Raw genomic sequence first — 18798 nt, 5'->3', positions numbered from 1 at the left:
TCTATCCTGGAAAAAGTTCCATGTGCACTTGAAAAGAATATGTATTCTGCTGTGTTTTGATTGAATGTCCTGTAGGTATCTATTAAGCCCAACTGGTCTAACATGTCATCTAAGACTACTGTTTCCTTATTGATTTTCTGTCTGGGTTATCTGTCCACTGATGTAAGTGGGGCATTAGTGTCCCCTACTATTATTGTATTATTGTCAATTTCTCTCTTTATGTCTGTTAATATTTGCTTTATATATTTAGGTGCGCCTATATTAGGTGCATATATATTATTGAGTATTATATCCTCTTCTTGTATTGCTGCTATTATCATTATATAATGCCCTTCTTTGTCTTTCATTATAGACATTGTTTTAAAGTCTGTTTTTTCTGATATGAATATTGCTACCTTAGTTTTTTTGTTTCCATTTTCATGAAATATCTTTTCCCATCCTCTCACTTTCAATCTGTGTGTGTCTTTTGTTCTGAAGTGAGTCTCTTGTAAGTAGCATATAGATGGGTCTTGTTTTTAATACAATCAGCCACCCTGTGTCTTTTGATTAAAATTTAGTGCATTGACATTTAAAGTGATTATTATAGGTATATACTTATTGCCATTTTGTTACTTGTTTTCTGGTTGTTTCTGTAGTTCTTCTCTGTTATTTTCTTCTTCTTTCCATTTCTTAACTTTTGGTTTGATGATTTTCTTTCATGGTGTGCTTATGTTCCTTTTTCTCTTGTTTTGTCTATCTGTTGTAGGTTTTTGATTTGTGGTTACCCTGGGGTTCATATATGTTGACCTATAACTATATCTACTTATTTTAAACTGGTAGTCATTTAAGTTCAAACATATTCTAAAAGATCTATATTTTCTACCCCCCTGCCCCATGTTTTGTGCTTTTGATGTCATATTTTATATCTTCATGTTATCCCTTAACTATTTATTGTAGTTATTGTTGGTCTTACAGTTCTTTTTTGTCTTTTAATCTTCATACTAGCTTTTTTAAATGGTTGATCTCTAGCCTTTACCATATATTTGCCTTTACTAGTGGGATTTTGCCTTTCCTGTAGATTCTTACTTCTTATTGCCCTTTTCTTTTACTGTTAGAGAAGACCCTTTAACATTTCTTTTAGCGTAGGTTTGGTATTGGTGAACTCTGTTAGTTTTTGCTTGTCTGAGGACAGGGTAGATTCTTATGATTTTTGTTAGTGGTCTGCTAGCCTGAGTCAGTGAGATATTTTGTGCCTGCCTTCCATAAAACAGGATATAAGAGCACATGGTGATGTAGATTTCTACTGTTATATGATTGAATAACATTTATTTGCAAGAGAAAAAGTAGACTGGCTTTTCCATTTGCCTAATGAATGAAACTTAGAAGATATTGCTAGATATAAATACCTTAAGAAAGAGTTTGCCATGTTTTATCTTACAGTTATGGATTACCTTTGCTTTAAACTATGTCTAGGGAACAAACTGAAACATTTGTTATGTTCATTATCTATTTTATAGCCCTTAAGATGGAAAATAAGCTGTCTCTGAAGAGGCCCAAGTGGGGTGCTTCCAGGCATTTCTTGTAACTTGTAATACCCCACTGCCTGTAATGACAGTGATATATTCTTTACTTAACTTTACAAACTTGCAGGTTTTATTATTAAAGAACACAAAAGCACTGAATAACACAGACTTGCAATGGAATAATGTTGCCCTGGATAATGTGAAAGCAATCATTTTGTAATGTGTAATCCATTTCTTTCTTGTTTCTCGTCTGAATTGTTCTGAATTTTCACTCCAGCTGGAATCATCATTGTTCTCATGCAGACGGTATAGCCAGTCACATGTGGAAGAACAACAGATAGCTCGATTAATCTAGTAATTACTTTACATCCAAGATTTCCTGACTGACTTTTGTTTCCTTTCTTCTAAAACTTTCTTTGTGTTAGTTTCTCTTCTAGGCAATAAAGGTTATCCCAAATATCCTATGAAGAGATCTAAATAAGGCAACATATCTTATCCTAGCATAGGACTGGCAATTCAGTACTGTTGTGAACAGCGTCTGAATGAGGCATAAGGTAACAGGACAGAGGATATCTTTCCTCATCCTGATTTGTCTTGACTGTTATTTGATTTGATCTTTATGCAGTCCTCTATTATTCTCTCAGTGTTGGCATCTCTTGAGCGCCAATCAATCCTGCATCTAGAATGAAGGCTTCTGGCACATGGCTCAGGTTTCATATATACTCAAATCTCTCATGAACTATTCATTTTCCATTGGAAAACAGCCAGGTGCCTGTTGCCACTGTTTCTTAATTTTGACTTCTCCAAATCATTAACTGAACAAATTTTTATTTACCACAAGCATGTGCCCTCTACTAGTATAGACACTTGGGATAGATTTGTGAACAAAACAAAGAGTCCTGTTTCCTAGACTCTACACACTACTGAGAGGCAGCAGATGGTAAGTGGTACCTTAATAATTAGTTAATTATATATGTTAGGGATAAAAAATGCCATGAAGACAATTGGTGGATGAGATAGTTTGAAGAATAAGCATGGCCACAAAGCCTGATTTGGACAAAGACTTGAAAGAACTGAAGGAGTTTGCCAGATAGAGTGTGGTAAGTTTATCGCAGGAAAGAAAATCGTCAGTTTGAAGGTAGAAAGTGTGCCCACTGAGGTGGGGGTGGAGTAACAAACCTGAAGAAAATTAAGTAAAGGAGAAGCGTAATAGAAGGTGAGGTCAGAGGGCTATTGTAAGCCTTTCACCCAAAGTGAAATAGAGATACATGCAGGGCTTTGAACAGAGGAGTGATGTGAATTTACAATTTTAAAAGGATTACTCTGAGTTATAGGCTGAGGATAGACTCTTGGGAGGCTAGGTGGAAAGAGAAAGACCAATTTTTCCAGGGCAGAGATGGTGGTGGTGAGAAGTGGTTGGAGTCTAGGTGTATTTTGAAGGAAGAGGGAACAGGATTCCTGACAATTTTCTTGGGGCTATAATGGAAACAGAGGAGTCAAGGAGGACTCCAAGCTTGCCTTGAACAACTGGAAGGATAGAGTTATCTTTACGTGACTTGGAGTTCATTAACTTCTGGGTAATCCTGACTCACCTTTTAGATCCTGAACTCCAATTTTTTTTTTGAACACCTGTTCTGGCTTTTATAATTCCTTTATCTCCCTATATCTCACTGTTGGAAGTACACTGTGTCTTGACTTCTTTTTTCCTTTTTATACTTAGATTTACTATTACTTCTGTCCTTGCTTCATTTCCTTTCCTATTGTATCAACTACTTTAACATCACTGTGCTTAACTCCACACCCATGACCTTCCACTCAGTCATCCTGAAAATCACACTGTAGAGGTGGCCCAATTATTCCTCCTCAGAATCTTTTGCATGAACTTCTGTGGATTACCAAATAAAAGGAACAGTGATGCAGACTGGTGGGACCACAAATTCATATTTTTCTACTTGATTGGGACCATTGCCAAATTGTTTTTTCCTGCCACTTGAGGAAACTCATATTCCCCTCAACTTTTACATTGTCATTTTATGCCTTTTACCCACTGCGTGAAGATGATAGAGGCCATCAGAAATTAATGATCTCATCTGCATTCACATCCACATCTACACAACTACATCTGCAGTCATGAAAACAGTTGATTTGCCTATTCAAGGCTAATGTTTGCACCCATACTTCAGATCCTATTCCCTCGGAACTTTGCTCTGTCAGTTACCTGTACTTTTTCCATCTCCCAGATCTCCCTTTACAGTGATTTTTTTCATCTCAGTCTATAAAAGAGGTCCACGTCTTCCTCTGAAAAAAAAAAAAGTAACCTTCCCCTCTAGATGTTACCCTAGTGCTCTCTTTGTCTTCAAAACCAACTTTATGTGTAGGACAGTTCATATTTGCTTTCACTCCTTTCTAACCTTCAAGTCCCATCTAAATCACAGCCACTTGAGTCTGGCCCCACCACTTGGCCGAACGTGCTTACTAATGTCATCTGTAGTCTCCTAAGATATCATCTCTTTCTAGAATGCTAGAATCTGGCACTACTGACCCTCTCTTCTTACTGACACCCCTGGTTTAAATGGTTTCCTTGATATATGACTGTATTAACCATGTCTTCTGCTTTGTATACTCTGACGCTTTGACCTCTGGGCCTTGTTGACCCAGGAGAGACTGTCCCTCCCAGGGTAACCAGTTCCTAGAGAATCATCCCATTCAAATGCAAAACCAAGCAATCCAGAGCCCACATCCTCTGTCTTTCTCTCATACTCCTGGCCACTGTCCATCTGCCCTAATTACCCCAGGGCCAGGGACCAGACAACTAGGGACAGCCCCTATGCCCTAGAACCTGTTGACATTATTCAAACTAGCCAATCCTAAACCCACTTACCCTGCTTCATCTGTTCCTTCCCACTGAAACCACAGTGAAAATTCTTCCTCACATTTTCCCCTCTCCCTCTGCCTCCTGATGGACCCCCTCCCCCCCAGTACTTCCTCATGTGTCCTTCCACCACAGTGTGACATGTTCCTCCTCTTGGAACCTGTGATTATAACAAACTATCTTTTCAATGGCAGTTCTCTCCTGACCTGCTGGCCTTGTCCTACCTAAAAAAAATAACAAAACTCTGACTTTCTTGGTTCTCCTCCCTTATGACCATTTTCCTTAACTTTCTTTGAACTCCTCTTCTGAGTATAAATAATTCATAGGTGAGTGATTCCAAAATCCCTATCCACAGGTACTCCTGTTTTTCATTGTTTTGTGACAAAGGATATGCAAAATTTTAGTCTATTGTGCCTACTACAGTATAGCTGACCCCTATGCCTGGCAACTAGTCATTACTCAACATGCTTTGGTTCCTTGCTAGTATTTAATACTCCCTCTCTTCTTAGAATTCCCTGTGTGAATATTCTAAAGCAGAATTTGTTGTTTTTGTACTCCTGTTTCATGTAGTTCATGATAGTCATTACATAAGTGATTGTTAAATTTTTTTTAAAAGTGAAATTTCTCCATGTTAGTTAGATGCATTATTATACAATGTATCACCGCTCTATGAAGCTAATGATCATGATTGATTTCTTCTCCTCTTTGGTCCTACCCAACATATCCCAGTCATTATAATGTTCTGCTTGACTCTTTGATAGCTTCCTAAGTACTCCCTTCTTCTCCACTTCTTCATCCCCAAATCTGTTCTGTAAACTGCGATGCTAAGTTGGACTTTCTAAAAGTAACTCTGGTTATGAAATATTAACACACATGAAAGACTTCTTATTTTCAGGGTAAGGTCTGGACTCCTAGACATTATATGATCTAGCCAACAATTCTCAAACTGATCTAAATTACAGAATCACCTGTGCAGGGTTTTATTTTTACATAGAAGTCTAAGGCAAAAGAGGGCTGTGAAACTATTTTTAAAACAATTTGTAACCCAAGTCAGATGATCATTCAGGTTTGAAAATAATAGCCTTCCATTCTTTTCAACTCATTTTTTTCAATATTCTCCACCCTTGGGCTCCAGATTATTGACATACTTGAAGTTCTCTGAGAGATTCTCTGTCTCCAAAGATGGTGCAAAACCCATCTTTCCCCTCTATTTCTCGGGTCCTCTTCTCTCATTGCCTTGAGATATGACATCATTGTACCTTCTATAAAAAAGAGCTGACTGCTATTCCACATTACCTATCTGTTATTAGCTATATGTTATTTTCTGCTCTGAACACAGAGCTCTTTATAATTAATTCCATTTGAATTCTAAACACATTAAGTTAAAAAATTATTGCCTTTTTCATTGTGGTAAAATATACATAAGATAAAAGCTAACATTTTAACCATTTTTAAGTGTTACATATTTCACAATGTTGTGCAACCAACCCCCAGAATTATTTTTATCTTGCAAGACTGAAATTATGTACCTATTCAATAATAACTCCCCATTCCTCTCACCCACTTCCACCCCATGGCCCTGGCATTTATCATTCTACTTTTTAATCTCTATAAATTTGACTGCTCTGGGTACTTTACATAAGTGGAATCATATGGCATTTGTACTTTTATGTCTAGCTCATTTCACTTAGAATAATGTCTCAAGGTTCATCCATGTGTAGCATGTGTCAGAATACCCTTCCTTTTTTTTTTTTAACATCTTTATTGGAGTATAATTGCTTTACAGGGTTGTGTTAGTTACTGCCGTATAACAAAGTGAATCAGCTATATGCATATGTATATCCCTATATGCCCTCCCTCTGCATCTCCCTCCCACCCTCCCTATCCCACCCATCTAGGTGGTCACAAAGCATCGAGCTAATTTCCCTGTGCCATGCAGCTGCTTCCCACTAGCTATGTGTTTTACATTAGGTAGTTTATATATTTCAATACTACTCTCTCACTTCATCCCAGCTTACCCTTGCCCCTCCCCATGTCCTCAAGTCCATTCTCTACGTTTGTGTCTTTATTCCTGTCCTGCCCTTGGTTCATCATAACCATGTTTTTGTTTCTAGATTCCATATATGTGTTAGAATACCATATTTGTTTTTCTCTTTCTGACTTACTTCACTTAGTATGACAGACTCTAGGTCCATCCACCTCACTACAAATAACTCAATTTCGTTTCTTTTTATGGCTGAGTAATATTCCATTGTATATATGTGCCACATCTTCTTTATCCATTCATCTGTCAATGGACACTTAGGTTGCTTCCATGTCCTGGCTATTGTAAATAGAGCTGCAACGAACATTGTGGTGCATGACTCTTTTTGAATTATGGTTTTATCAGGGTATATACCCAGTAGTGGGATTGCAGGGTCATATGGTAGTTCTATTTTTAGCTTTTTAAGGAAACTTCATACTGTTCTCCATAGTGGTTGTATTAATTTACATTCCCACCAACAGTGCAAGAGGGTTCCCTTTTCTCTACACCCTCTCCAGCATTTATTGTTTGTAGATTTTTTGATGATGGCCATTCTGACTTGTGTGAGGTGATACCTCACTGTAGTTTCGATTTGCATTTCTCTAATGATTAGTGATGTTGAGCATTCTTTCATGTGTTTGTTGGCAATCTGTATATCTTCTTTGGAGAAATGTCTGTTTAGGTCTTCTGCCCATTTTTTGGATTGAGTTGTTTGTTTTTTTGATATTGAGCTTCATGAGCTGCTTATAAATTTTAGAGATTAGTCCTTTGTCAGTTGCTTCATTTGCAAGTATTTTCCCCCATTCTGAGGGTTGTCTTTTTGTCTTGTTTATGGTCTCCTTTGCTGTGCAAAAGCTTTTAAGTTTCATTAGGTCCCATTTGTTTATTTTTGTTTTTCCATTTCTCTAGGAGGTGGGTCAAAAAAGATCTTGCGGCATTTTATGTCATAGGGTGTTCTTCCTATGTTTTCCTCTAAGAGTTTTATAGTGTCTGGCCTTACATTTAGATCTTTAATCCATTTTGAGTTTATTTTTGTGTATGGGGTTAGGAAGGGTGCTAATTTCATTCTTTTACATGTAGCTGTCCAGTTTTCCCAGCACCACTTATTGAAGAGGCTCTCTTTTCTCCACTATATGTTCTTGGCTCCTTTATCAAAGATAAATTGACCTTATGTGTGTGAGTTTATCTCTGGGCTTTCTATCCTGTTCCATTGATCTATATTTCTATTTTTGTCCCAGTACCATACTGTCTTGATTATTGTAGTTTTGTAGTATAGTCTGAAGTCCAGGAGGCTGATTCCTCCAGTTCCGTTTTTTTTCTCAAAATTGCTTTGACTATTCAGTGACTTCTGTGTTTCCATACAAATTGTGAAATTTTTTGTTACAGTTCTATGAAAAATGCCATTGGTAGTTTGATAGAGATTCCAATGAATCTGTAGATTACTTTGGGTAGTATACTCATGTTCACAATATTGATTCTACCAATCCAAAAACATGGTATATCTCTCCATCTGTTTGTATCATCTTTAATATCTTTCATCGGTGTCTTATAGCTTTCTGCATACAGGTCTTTTGTATCCTTAGGTAGGTTTATTCCTAGGTATTTTATTCTTTTTGTTACAATGGTAAATGGGAGTGTTTCCTTAATTCCTCTTTTGGATTTTTCATCATTAATGTATAGGAATGCAAGAGATTTCTGTGCATTAATTTTGTATCCTGCTACTTTACCAAATTCATTGATTAGCTGTAGTAGTTTTCTGGTAGCATCTTTAGGATTCTCTATGTATAGTATCATGTTATCTGCAAACAGTGACAGCTTTACTTCTTTTCCAATTTGGATTCCTTTATTTCTTTTTCTTCTCTGATTGCTGTGGCTAAAACTTCCAAAACTATGTTGAATAATATTGGTGAGAGTGGGCAAGCTTGTCTTGTTCCTGATCTTAGAGGAAATGGTTTAAATTTTTCACCATAGACACTGATGTTGGCTGTAGGTTTGTCATATATGGCCTTTATTATGTTGAGGTAGGTTCCCTCTATGCCTACTTTCTGGAGACTTTTTACCATAAATGGGTGTTGAGTTTTGTCAGAAGCTTTCTCTGCATCTATTGAGATTATCATATGGTTTTTATCCTTCAGTTTGTTAATATGGTGTATCACATTGATTGATTTGCGTATACTGAAGAATCCTTGCATTCCTGAGATACACCCCACTTGATCATGGTATATGATCCTTTCAGTGTTCTGTTGGATTCTGTTTGCTAGTATTTTGTTAAGGATTTTTACGTCAATGTTCATCAGTGATATTGGCCCGTAGTTTTCTTTTTTTGTAACGTCTTTTTCTGATTTTGGTATCAGGGTGATGGTGGCCTTGTAGAATGAGTTTGGGAGTGTTCCTCCGTCTGCTATATTTTGGAAGAGTTTGAGAAGCATAGGTGTTAGCTCTTCTCTAAATGTTTGATAGAATTCGCCTGTGAAGCCAACTCGTCCAGGGCTTTTGTTTGTTGGAAAATTTTTAATCACAGTTTCAATATCAGTGCTGCAGATTGGTCTGTTTATATTTTCTATTTCTTCCTGGTTCAGTCTCAGAAGATTGTGCTTTTCTAAGAATTTGTCCATTTCTTGCAGGTTGTCCATTTTATTGGCATATAGTTGCTTGTAGAAATCTCTCATGATCCTTTGTATTTCTTCAGTGGCAGTTGTTACTTCTTTTTCATTTCTAATTCTGTTGATTTGTGTTTTCTCCCTTTTTTTCTCGATGAGTCTGGCTAATGGTATATCAATTTTGTTTATCTTCTCAAAGAACCTGCTTTTAGTTTTATTGGTCTTTGCTATTGTTTCCTTCATTTCTTTTTCATTTATTTCTGATCTGATCTTTATGATTTCTTTCCTTCTGCTAACTTTGGGTTTTTTTTGTTCTTCTTTTTCTAAATGCTTTAGGTGTAAGGGTGGGTTGTTTATTTGAGATTTTTCTTGTTTCTTGAGGTTGGATTGTATTGATGTAAACTTCCCTCTTAACCTGTTTTTGCTGCATCCCATAGATTTTGGGTCATGATGTTTTCATTGTCATTTGTTTCTAGGTATTTTTTGATTTCCTCTTTGATTTCTTCAGTGATCTCTTGGTTATTTAGTAGTGTACTGTTTAGTCTCCAGGTGTTTTTATTTTTTACAGTTTTTTTCCTGTAATTGATATCTAGTCTCATAACGTTGTGGTTGGAAAAGATACTTATTATGATTTCAGTTTTCTTAAATTTACCAAGGCTTGATTTGTGACCCAAGATATGATCTATCCTGGAGAATGTTCCATGAGTACTTGAGAAGAAAGTGTTTTCTGTTGTTTTTGGATGGAATGTCCTATAAATATGAACTAAGTCCATCTTTTTAATGTGTCATTTAAAGCTTGTGTTTCCTTACTTATTCTCATTTTGGATGATCTGTCCATTGGTGAAAGTGGGGTGTTCAAGTCCCCTACTATTATTGTGTTACTGTTGATTTCCCCTTTTATGGCTGTTAGCATTTGCCTTATGTATTGAGGTGCTCCTATGTTGGGTGCATAAATATTTACAGTTGTTATATCTTCTTCCTGGATTGATCCCTTGATCATTATATAGTGTCCTTCTTTGTCTCTTGTAATAGTCTTTATTTTAAAGTCTATTTTGTCTGATAGGAGAATTGCTACTCCAGGTTTCTTTTGATTTCCATTTGCATGGAATATCTTTTTCCACCCCTTCACTTTCAGTCTGTATGTGTCTCTAGATCTGAAGTGTGTCTCTTGTAGACAGCATATATATGGGTCTTGTTTATGTATCCCTTCAGCCAGTTTATGTCTTTTGTTTGAAGTGTTTAATACATTTACATTAAGGTAATTATCAATATCTATGTTCCTGTTACAATTTTCTTAATTGTTTTGGGTTTGTTTTTGTAGGTCTTTTCCTTCTCTTGTGCTTCCTGCCTAGAAAAGTTCCTTTACCATTTGTTGTAGAGCTGGTTTTGTGGTGCTGAATTCTCTTAACTTTTGCTTATCCATAAAGTTTTCAGTTTCTCCACCGAATCTGAATAAGATCCTTGCTGGGTAGAGTAGGCTTTATTGTATTTTTTTTCCCTTTCATCACTTTAATTATGTCCTGCCCCTCCGTTCTGGCTTGTAGAGTTTCTGCTGAAAAATATGCTGTTAACCTTATGGGGATTCCCTTGTATGTTATTTGTTGCTTTTCCCTTGCTGCTTTTAATATTTTTTCTTTGTATTTAATTTTTGATTGTTTGATTAATACATGTCTTCGTGTGTTTCTCTTAGGTTTATTCTGTGTGATATTCTCTGTGCTTCCTGGACTTGATTGACTATTTCCTTTCCTATGTTAGGGAAGTTTTCATCTATAATCTCTTCAAATATTTTCTCAGACACTTCTTTTTCTCTTCTTCTGGGACCCTTGTAATTAGAATGTTAGTGTGTTTAATGTCCCAGAGGTCTCTGAGACTGTCCTCAAATCTTTTCATTCTGTTTTCTTTTTTCTGCTCCCTGGCAGTTATTTCCACCATTTTATCTTCCAGCTCTCTTATCCGTTCTTCTGCCTCAATTATTCTGTTATTGATTCCTTGTAGAGTATTTTTAGTTTCAGTAATTGTGTTGGTCATCACTGTTGTTTGCTCTTTAGTTCTTCTAGATCCTTGTTAAATGTTTCTTGTATTTTCTCCATTCTGTTTTCGAGATTTGGGATCATCTTTACTATCATTACTCTGAATTCTTTTTCACATAGGTTGCCTTTTTCTTCTTCATTTATTTGGTCTTGTAGGTTTTTACCTTGCTCCTTCATCTGTAACATATTTTCATTTCCTTTTTTTTTTTTTTTTTTTTTGATGGGTGGTGCTCTATTCCTGTCTTACTGGTTGTTTGGCCTGAGACGTCCATCAGTGGAGTTTGCAGGCAGTTGTATAGAGCTGCATCTTGGTGCTGAGATGAGAACCTCCGGGAGGTCTCACTCTGATTGATATTCCCTGGGGTCTGAGGTTCTCTGTTAGTCCAAAGGTTTGGACTCAGAGCTCCCAACACAGGAGTCGAGCCCAACCTCCTGCATGGGAACCAAGATCCCACAAGCTTTGCTACACAGTAAAAAAATGAATAAAGAAAGAAAAAAAAGGAGCAGTACAATATCAAAGAATAAAAAAACAAATAAAATTAGAAAGGTAAAAAATATATTAGGAAAAATAAACCTATAATTGAAACAACTGCAACAGGGTAAAATAAAACCACAAAAGGAAAAAAGGGGGGTGGCTAGGGGACAAGCTAAAAGGAGAGATTACTAAGAAATTATAAAGAGTAAAATAATATTAGAAAAATCAGAGATTTATTAGGAAAAATAAAAATATAAAAGAATCAACAACAATGAATCAACAAGGTAAGACAGAACCCCAATCTAAAAGAGGAAGAAATAAAAGGAAAAAAAAAAAAAAACCTTTGCTCTAGGGGCAGAGTTTAGGCAAGGGGATGGAACTTAGGGGTGGCGTTTAGGGTGTGGTGGGACCTAGGCGGGTTGGGGAGTGACGTTTGAGTGTGGGGTGTTGCCTAGGCTCAGGACACACACAGACAGAAAAGGCCTTGGGGGTGGGGCCTAGGTGGGCCTCTGCTTAGGACCTGTGGGGAAGGGGAGAGGCAGCAAGTGGAAAGGAGGGCGTCTGGAGTGTGGAGTTCCGGAGTTTGGAGGTAGGGCCCTGGGTGAGGGTGTGTGGCTGGAGGTTAGGCCCAGCGTGGTTGGAGGGGGTCTCAGAGGGGGTCTCCAAGTGTAGAGGTAGAGCCCTGGGTGGGGGTGTAGGGCTGGGGCTTGGGCTCTGCATGGCAGGAGGGAGGCACTGAGAGCAGAAGATTAGGCCTAAATGGACAGGGAAAGCACTGGCTGCATTCCCTTCTGTTCCTTCACACCCCTCCCCAACTGTCTCCCCCAGGGTCTCCCCTGTCGCCGCTGGACCCCTAACAGTGGGTGGGTCCTGCTGGGTGTAGGAACTCCTCCCCTCCCCCAGCCACCACTCAGGGGTGCCAGTCCTGGCGGTCCGGCCTTTAAGGGGAGACTTTTGCTCCCCCTTCCCTCCCTCCCACTCCCTCAGGACCCATGAGGCCAGAGGGGGCCTAGGTAGGCAGAGGATCAGGCCTGGGATCTCAACAGCTTCCTGGAGGCCCAAGTGGGCAGGGGAAGCCTGGCCACACTCTCTTTTGATCCTCTGCCCTCCCACTTGTTCCTGTTTCCCTCTTCAGGCGTGGAATCCCTTCCCCTCCTCCAGCAACCCCCCAGGGGAGCCAGTCCCATCCTGCCTCCACTTCTCCTTCACTCCCTTCACTTCCTCCACGTCCCACGTCCCATGTCCTACCCAGTCACTGGGGGTTCCTCCCATCCCCTTAGGTGTCCATGGTCCCCCACTGGTGCCTGGTAGGTGCCGTAGTTGTGAGGAGATGCAAATTCCACATCCTCCTAGTATGCCATCTTCTCCCTTCCTTTTTAAGGCTGGGTAATATTCCACTGTACATGCATATACCACATTTTGTTTATCCATTTTATTCACTGAAGGACATTTGCTTTCACCTTTTGGTTATGTGAATAATACTGCTCTGAACACGGGGGAGCAAATACCTGTTTGAGTTACTGCCTTTACTTCTTTTGTGTATACACCCAGAAGTGGAATTGCTGAATCATGTGACAATTCTGTGTTAAACTTTTTGAGGAATTGCTGTACTGTTTTCCACAGTGGCTGCACCATTTTACATTCCCCCCAGCAATGCACAAGGGTTTTAATTTCTTTACCTTATTAGGCTTTTAGGTAGGGTTCTCCTGAGAAACAGAACTGATAGAATGTGTACACATATATCTAAATGTATATTTTTTTCTTTATTTTTTGTTTATTTTAAGGAAATGTCCCATGTAATTGTGGAGGTCGCAAGTCCAAAATCTACAAGATAGGCCAGCAGACTGGAGACCCAGGGAAGAGTTGGTGCTGCAGTTTGAGTCCAAAGGCAACTCTGGAGGAATTCACTCTTCCTTGAGGGAGGTCAGTCTTTTTTCCATCAAGGTCTTCAACTGATTAGATGATGTCCACCCACATTAGGGAGGGTAATCTGCTTTAAGTCTACTGATTTAAATGTTAATCTCATCTAAAAACATACCTTCAGTGAAACGTCTAGAATAATGTCTTACCAAATATCTGGGTACCATGGCCTAGCCAAATTGACACATAAAATTAACCACCATATTTGCTAACATTTGTTATGTTCTGATTGAAGTTGTTTTTGTTTCTGATAATAGCCATCCTTATGGGTGTGAAGTGGTATTATTGTGGTTACACTGCTCCCTTTTAGTAGAGTTTACAGCCAACAGACAAGAATAGACCAAAACTAAGTTTATGACTCTTTCCCCATCATTTTCACACTAATATTTATGTCAGTAACATTTATTTCTATTATAATAATTCCGGAGATATAGCTCTGCTCATTTTTAAATTGAGTTTTGTTGCTGCTGCTGTTGTTGTTTTTGTTACACTGTAGGAGTTATTTATATATTATAGAAATTAACCCCTAGTCAGATATATGATTTGCAAATATTCACTCCCATTCTATGGTTTGCCTTTTAAATTTGTGAACAGTGTCTTTTTTTTAAATAAATAAATTTATTTATTTATTTATTTATTGTTTTTTGGCTGTGTTGGTTCTTCATTGCTGCATGCAGGCTTTCTCTAGTTGTGGCGAATGGAGCCTACTCTTCGTTGTGGTGCACGGGCTTCTCATTGCAGTGGCTTCTCTTGTTGCGGAGGATGGGCTCTAGGCACGTGGGCTTCAGTAGTTGTGGCACACAGGCTTAGTTGCTCCGTGGCATGTGGGATCTTCCCAGACCAGAGCTCGAACCCATGCCCCTGCATTGGCAGGCAGATTCTTTTTTTTTTTTCTATTATTTATTTTTTGGCTGCATTGGGTCTTTGTTGCTGCATGCAGTTTTCTCTAGCTGTGGTGAGTGAGGGCTACTCTTTGTTGCGGTGCGTGGGCTTCTCATTGTGGTGGCCTCTCTTGTTGTGGAGCTCGACTTCTAGGCGTGTAGGCTTCAGTAGTCGTGCCTCGTGGGCTCTAGAGTGCAGGCTCAGTAGTTGTGGTGCATGGGCTTAGTTGCTCCACGGCATGTGGGATCCTCCCGGACCAGAGCTCAAACCCATGTCCCCTGCACTGGCAGGCGGATTCTTAATCACTGCACCACCAGGGAAGTCCCGTGAACAGTGTCCTTTGATGCACAAAAGTTTTAAATGTTGCTGTAGGCCTATTTACCTTTGTGCTTTTGGTGTCATATCCAAGAAATCACTGCCAAATGCAACGTCATCAACTTTCACTCTATGTTTTCTTCTAAGAGTTTTATAGTTTTAACCCTTCCATTTAGATATTTGATCCAGATATATCTATTTTAATTATTTATGTATAAATCTGTTTTCCACACCACACTCTTAGTGATGGCAGCCAAGTGGGATGCTCTTTATTTTTATATTCCCCAAGCTTGAAATGCTATGCCTGATATTTTATAAGTTCTTAATAAATGTTTGAGGACTTCAAAATAAAGTAATGATTAATAATAGAAATGAAAATAACAACTTCTTCCTGTATCAGGTACAGTTCTCAGCAATTTACATGTATTCAATTTATTTAATCCTCACAAAACACCTATTACTGAAGAAACTGAAGCACCGAGATGGTAAACTACTTGGCCAAGATTACATCAGTACTGGGTGACAAACCTTGGAATTCATGAGCATGTATTTTAAATGTTGAAGCAATTCAGAGCAGTATGATCTAGATGGCAGAGTGTAGCCTAGGTTCATAAATTTGACGTAGCAGCAAAATTACTTGAAAGAGCTTTAAGAAAAACAGATTCTTGGACTACACCCAAGACCTACTGAGATACTGAGAACTAATGTTTTAAAAATCATCTTGGGGAGTTTTCATGCAGTCAGCCTGACATCTGCCTAAGCAAAATGCTTTGTGAATCACTGAACACTGAACTTTCCCGTTTGGGCTGATACGTGAAATGAGCAGAAAGCACTTGGAAATATATCCTTGCTGCTATTACCAGCTATTCAGACTGTCTTTTTCCTGAGAATTGATGTTATTTGACTAAATAAGAAATACTTTGGGAATTTGTAGGGCTCGGTTTGCTGGACTGGGGAGCATTATTGCCATTAGGAGATGAAAATGGGTATGAAAGCAATGTAGAACCTAAGCTTGTATAGTAAGACCTATAGTAGGTGAGTGTGTAAATTTATCTATGCAAATCATATAGAAAGGAAATGTAAAGAAGAGCATCTGCCGATGTTCTACTCCAAGTCACTCATCTATAAATAAACAACCTTCAGATAGCAGGCAAACTTTTTTTGAATGAGCAAAGGAAAAATTTGAGTGAATCAGTTAATGACTAAATAAAGAACAAACAAATTAACCCTACATCTGTAAATATGACACATGTAACGTCTCAACAAGCAATGCAGTGACTCCAAATTAAACTCTCAAGTATCTTTTCTTACCAAGGATTATTCTGCCTATAAAGCCCAGAAAACTTTTCAAAATGTTGGGGAATACCAACCTTTAATTTCAGTTAGTGCAGAGAATCCATGTGTGTAACTACAACAGAAAAAACCTCCTCTCTCTAGAACTTGAACATGAAGTGGGCCCCTAAGAACTGGACTTGTATTATTATAGATAATTGCACATTTAGCCAAAGTAATAGCCATCTATTTCCCAGCAATGTGCCTCATTCTTATCTCTGATAGACTCTAAAGTGCCTCATTTGAAAGCCAAGAATAGAAGAATCAAACTGACAATACTTACATAATAATAATATATCTATTGTTTTGAGTCTTTGGAGTATGAGATAGTTAGAAAGCCATTTCCTTACTTCCTCACGTGGGTTTGGATTGCACTGCTTCTGAAAATTAATATTTTTCACTGAGCAGTTATGTGTAAGAGAGAGAGAAAAACTCAACAATTCCAATCTGGGTAACTAATGTGTGTGTGTGTGTGACTGCAAATTAGTAGAGAGACAGACTCAAAGATCAAAAATTCCACTCAGGGAAATCAGGAGAATGTAAAGATGAAGATGCTTGAAACCACAGCAGAGGAATGCTCTGAAAGAAGGAATGCAGAACAGTATAGTGCAGGACTTAGAGTGCCATGAGGGATGGTTAATGGTCCTGCTATAACATACTCTCCTTTCCCAGCTGTTGGATTTAAGGAATATATTCTAGGAGGAGAACACATGATATGGGTGTGAGATGGGGGACTTACAAAAAATTTTTTTTTATAAAAGGTGAGTAAAGCTTTGAGTATTAGAAGAAAAATTCACATTGGAGAGCAGATAAGATCTGAGGATAAAAAGTCAGATTCAAACAGAAGTGAACTCACAAAGGACCCACTTGTGAAAAATTTTAAGATTTTTTGTACTTGTCTCTGAGTATGGGGAAGGCCATATTCTTGTGCATCTTTAAGTTTCCTGCCTCTGGTATTGTGATCTATTTTATTTGATCTGTATGTCTTGTATAAAGACGGTATGTAATTCAATGAAATGTTTTGACTGGGTCATCTGAGCAACTTTAGTTCACAAACAAGATAAAACTTTTAATATATTTTAAGTTCTGACCTCAAACCCCACCAAAGATATGTAGGCAAATCTCTGAAATTGTGTCTTCTAATGTTCCATATAATATGTTATCATATTAAAATTACTATGTTTACCAGAAAAAATGTATATTTTTATAGCAATAAAAAATGTATAAAGGTGGTATTGATGCATTACATAGACCATTGATTCCTATTTATTTTTATAATAGCAAGATATTTTTTCATCCTCAAATATCGATGCAGGGATGTTAAGTATACAGAGGGTCTCCTTATCCACTGAACAATTCTATGATTGCATTACATTTGACTTATATAAAAGAACCTGTACACTGATAAGAGTCTATAATCTACTCACTATCCTATTTCTCTTACAATTCACCTTTAAATTTTATCATTTTAGTCTTTCTGAAAAGATATAGATGTAATCTCTGCATTAAAAATAGACATTGATGAGGGAATAATCCACCCAAACTGATTTGCTTCGGCATATTTCTTCTGTCTTGGAACCTAATATGTATCTGTTGTCACTTCCGTGAAAATGCTCCTGATTACTAATCAACCGTTTTTATTAATAATAAGTTCATACCTCTCCTAATGATTTTACATTTTAATGAAAGTGTAAATGCTAGATGTAATGCTAGACATATGAATTTGTGAGCCGATTGCAGAAGGCTCACTGAGTTTGCTGAAGTGAACTATTGAGAATGGTAAAACTTCAGACACAATATTATTTTTTTCTGGTTTTCTTAAGGAAAATAGTCCAGTTGACCCTTGAATAACACAGGTTTAAACTGCACAGGTCCTCTTACATATGGATGTTTTTCAATAAATATATTAGGAATTTTTTGGAGATTTGAAAAACTTGCAAAATGAACCGCAAAGCCTAGAAATATTGAAAAATTAATATGAAGTTAGTTATGTCATGAATGCATAAAATAGATGTATATATATGTATGTGTATATATAACATACAGAATGTGTATTAATCGACTGTTTATGTTATCAGTAAGGCTTCTGATTAACAGTATGCTATTAGTAGTTAAGCTCTGGGGGAGTAAAAAGTTATATGCCAATTTTCGACTGTGGAGGTTCAGCACCCCTAACCCCTCCTCATTGTTCAGGGGTCAATGGCAATCCTGTGTATCTGTTTAACTCTGCATTTTTAGTTCCAAGTGGTGCATTACATTTGACTGGTAATAGACTTTCCCCACAAGTAGGATGAAATGTTTCCTTAGAGTGGGATCAGAAGTCAAAGAAGAGGTTTCAGTCCTCATCATATAAAGGCTCAGAACACTCTCTGACACTATGAGCCATGCTCTTCTATTTGAAACACTCACTTCACTAGTTTTTACTTCTAACTCTCTGGCCGCCCTTCATTCACCATATGGACCCATCCTTCTCTACCATTAATTAGCCATTAAAGCTAGGTTTCTGTGAGACTCAATTCTAGGTATCTTCTTATGTTCTCCTCTATTAGGTCATTCTATTCAAGCCCTCAAAATACCAATAATTACCCAATTTGTGTCTTGGCGAAACCTTTTTTTTTTTTTTTTGAGCTTATATATATCAACATTTCCATTTGGATTTCTCAAAAATTCCTTAATCTCAACTTGTTCTAAACTGTTCTCATAATATCCACCTCCTCCTCTCTTACCCCAAACCTGTTCATTTTCCAGTGATCCATATATCAGAGAATGGAATCACCAAACTTCTAGCCACACAAGACAGAGACCTTGTTGTTTTCCATTTCCTTAAATCTTACACAGTAACTCAGT

General features: G+C 37.7%; 1 long non-coding RNA gene across 1 annotated transcript in view; it reads left to right on the top strand.

The window, feature by feature from the left end:
* Window positions 1-13433, top strand: part of LOC307183096 — a 36908-nt gene extending 23475 nt beyond the window's left edge. Inside the window, exon 3 of the long non-coding RNA XR_013827357.1 lies at window positions 13287-13433. This is a non-coding gene — a long non-coding RNA (uncharacterized lncRNA). The remainder of the gene's footprint in view (window positions 1-13286) is intronic.
* Window positions 13434-18798: the final 5365 nt, after the last annotated feature.

The sequence above is a fragment of the Stenella coeruleoalba genome (assembly GCF_951394435.1).
Source record: "Stenella coeruleoalba genome assembly, chromosome: 1".
NCBI classification, from domain to species: Eukaryota; Metazoa; Chordata; class Mammalia; order Artiodactyla; family Delphinidae; genus Stenella; species Stenella coeruleoalba.
This window is presented reverse-complemented; position numbering and strand designations above follow the sequence as displayed.